The sequence below is a fragment of the Ambystoma mexicanum genome, chromosome 6p (assembly GCF_040938575.1).
Source record: "Ambystoma mexicanum isolate Mex_15411 chromosome 6p, UKY_AmexF1_1, whole genome shotgun sequence".
NCBI classification, from domain to species: Eukaryota; Metazoa; Chordata; class Amphibia; order Caudata; family Ambystomatidae; genus Ambystoma; species Ambystoma mexicanum.
The window spans coordinates 1,109,688,863-1,109,692,682 of NC_090935.1; the positions used below are offsets into that span (position 1 = coordinate 1,109,688,863).

At 39.2% G+C, this 3,820-nt stretch overlaps 1 long non-coding RNA gene across 1 annotated transcript; it reads right to left on the bottom strand.

The window, feature by feature from the left end:
- Positions 1-1,785: 1,785 nt before the first annotated feature.
- Positions 1,786-3,267, bottom strand: LOC138511020 (uncharacterized). Its single transcript, XR_011280541.1, has 4 exons — positions 3,199-3,267; positions 2,657-2,811; positions 2,443-2,571; positions 1,786-2,167 (listed from the first exon to the last, which is right to left on the bottom strand). It is a non-coding gene; the product is annotated as an uncharacterized lncRNA (long non-coding RNA).
- Between the last annotated feature and the right edge of the window lie 553 nt (positions 3,268-3,820).

The window sequence follows — 3,820 nt, forward strand, 5'->3', positions numbered from 1 at the left end:
TTGTTTCAAAGGCGAGAAAGTTGGAACTGAACTATTCATGGGTGCTTTGAAACACAATTTCTTGATGTATATGCGCCTTATACGTGCACAATAAAAATAAATAAATAACATGTATACGGTGCCAGTGAACATCGTAGTGATCTCCAGGGGCAGAGGCTTGGCTGAAGTACATCTTTTGCCCACGCCTGAGGTAATCATACCTGAGTCTTTGGAGGTGAAAATAGAGTAAAGCATGGTTGCGTTTATAGCGAAGAGTGTATTTTGAGTTCAGATCATCGTCAGGAAAGAGAGCAGGCAAGGCGTTTGTGATGCATACTCGATGGTTCTGGAATGATGCAGGCCCTCCTTTGACAGACATTATACCTTAGAAAAAGAAACCTTCAAGCATTGTCAACATTTACATTAGGAAAACCAACAAGTACTTAAAATTAATGTGTAATAATGCTTCTGCATGCTTACTGCCTTAAGCAAGCCACATAGTAGGGAAGTAGGCCGATATAAGCCCTCAAAATTACACCATCTTTTTAGGGGTTGGGGCAGTGCCCTAGAAATGTTTCCATGGGCGATGATGCAGGATAAAGCTTGATGCTAATGGCGAGCCAATACATTTCCCCAAGCACTCTTGCCATACCTTCTGCATCTCCCCGGCTTCTCCTCGCCCCTCATCTCTTCAATCCAGCCTCTCTTCTGCTGGGGTGGTTCTCCCTCACACGCTTTGTTGCCCTCTACTATCAAGAGATGTAACGTATGGGGATCTTTCTGTGGTCTGCAGCGCCATACTGCCCATTTGCTTTGAACTGTGTAGCCCCTACACCATGCCACTTGTCCCACTACTCCCCATTGCCAAGCCTTTTGTGAGAGACATTTACCCAGAAGCTTTGTATTTCCCACCCTGGTGCACACTGTGTTTCGAGGAATGAGTAGCTCCTGGCCCGGACAGCCCCACTCACTCACTTACTCTTGGCTGCAGACCATTTTGTGACAGCTGCAGGTGACCCTAGATAATGTTGATGTCCCCTGAAACAGGCATTGTCATTTATGTAAATTTCCGATATATACATTAAACAACACATCCATATAAGCACAGCATACAAAATACATCAACACATACACATATTAAGTACACATACATACTATTCAAGCCATGCTGAAAATCATCATACATAAACACACAATGACTTCATCAATGCTGAAAGTGCAGCAAATTCTGAAATTATATTTACAAAGATATAGTTAAAGGGCATACTGGATAAGCCACTTATTCAAATCAATTCAAATTCCACATGCTTCCAGTCCTCGCTCATCTACAAACCCCATAACACATTACACACATCTTCTTAGGGCCCCACAAAGCATTCATATTTAGTGCTGTAGCCCAGCTCTCCGTAGGTCCTGACATACAATGTAATAGTGCACAGTCATATTGTTTATGCAAGAGCTACCTAGTTCACTACAGTTACAATGATCATCAGTTGCCATTTCCATATAAGCAGTGGCTCTTACTGACCAGCTTTTAAATAGTTATTAGAAAGAGGCCAGATTGATTTCTTTCTAGGCACGCAGTAATGTTGACAATTGTAGAGCTTCCAACGAGGTAGTTATCAGTCCTACTGACCATATTCACACATATTTATAAATAAAGCGGTGCCTGGTCAAACCCTGGTCCTCCAGGCTAATAACAATAGCAAAGAACAACACTATGGACCAGTCGAACAGGGAATGGTGCAAGTTTCACATTTACTTTTTTTTTATAAATATCAATAAATGTCAATCATTTAGTTCAAATTCATTTTATTATCATCAACACATATAAAATATCAAGTTTGTTTGAAAAAAAATCACAAAATATTTATCACAAAAAATTAAACTCACAATCAATCATACCTACCATTCATTCCAATTCTTTTTAAAATGTATATACCACACCTAACTCGCTGACACTGGTCAACATTTTCTCTATTTCTTCTATATACAATGTCCTCCACTTCTGTGGCAGATGGTACTTCCTGTGTTTAACACAATTGCACAGTGAGAAAATAGTCTACATATGTTTCGGTTGACTAGACAGACATAACAAATTCGTCCTCTTGATGATGCATCCTTCTTCAGGACTGTAATAGGGAATTATAATCATTCCCCTGTAACCACGCAAGGTGAGTTTTACCACCTATAAAACAATACAACATATTAGTGATCTGCATAAAACCACCATTCCCTTATCATTTTCTTTTTTCTTACTAATGTGAACAAAATGACTCTAAACAGTAATCATTAATGCTCCCACTTTGCAATGGTGTCTTCTATATCGCAAAATAGAAGATATTTGGATTTGATCCTATTCATATCCTTATGTAGAGAGTTGCGAATCATATTCCCACCATCAGGATACAAAAAACTCTATTATTTGGCAAAATTGCACCTTAAAGATCTTTAAATACTTACTCAAACCCAGGCAGAAGACGGCGTGTCTGCTATCTTTGTCTTGTTCATTTAAATCACTTGTCAAAAATGGGAGAGGGTTTCTTCTAGACCTAGTTAACACTCAGGACGTAGCACATCGAATTAGGTGCCCTACAGAGATAATCATATATTGTAAAATCTCTTTTTATATAATCTCTTACAACCCATTATCAGCACAGGCAGCGCCAATACTTACCTCTAGGCACATTGTCCAAAGAAAAATGTTTCTTGCTGTTATACACATAATTCAGAAAACTGTAGCATCAACCAGCAGGGCGCGCCCTCACTGTTCGTTTTTCATGTTAATCCACATCCAAAAGATGTCCCGTAATAACATCGTTGAATTGTATCCTTTAATTAAAAAAGACATGTTGTTTAACTGTTCATATTATGTTCTTAATACCTACTCTATCACCCGTCTAGTTTTACTAATACTACAGCCCATATAAAAATGGCACTTTCACCAGTTCAATAATATCATAACAAATCAGCCACCGTTTTGGCTCTCAACCGTGCTTGTTTTTACTCACTACAAACACGGGACTTTCACCCGTTCAATAGTATCATAACAATCTGACACCGTTTCGGCTCTCGCTCGTGACTGTTTTTGCTCACTGCAAACACAGGGCTTTCACCAGTTCAAAAATATCATAACAATCTGCCACCGTTTCAGCTCGCAGCCGTGCCTGTATTTACTCACTGCACACTAATAAAATGGTTTCGCACAAGACTACTTACTTCGACTTCAGGTCTCCCTACTTCGTATCGTCTTTTGTCTACTCGCGTACAATGCAACCTCCGTCACACAAGAGATTCGAGTGACGCCTCTTTTGATGATTGCTTTCTAAAGCAAATCATCACAATAGAAAGAGGACTGCAAAGAACTCGGCATCAGTGTTTTGCAAAATTGCTCCCTGTCCACAAAGACTCGACCTCATCGCAAGACATTGCATCTTTCTTCTAAAACACCTTTGCATGCGTAATTTCCTTGCTAAGTAATCCTATATTTCACAATCAGTGATATAAGAAAATTAAAAATAATAATGAAAATAATAGCCACAAGGCCAGCAAATGTCACTACAGCCGCATCTCTTTATGCACTAGCACACTTCATCTCCACGGATGAGTAAAGTTTAACTTTACAAGATGGTGGTTCGAAATACCCAGATCTGGGCTCCTTACATCACACCCATTTTTTGGGTAAATCGGTACATTCAGCTTTCAAACGATTTTTCATCTTTGTTTCCACGAGTGATGTATTACTCTGCTTATACTACTAATATCACTAGCTCTAATATGACCCAAGATTTGACACAATTCTGTGGATCTTTAGCTATATAGCAGAACACAGTATTGCAAC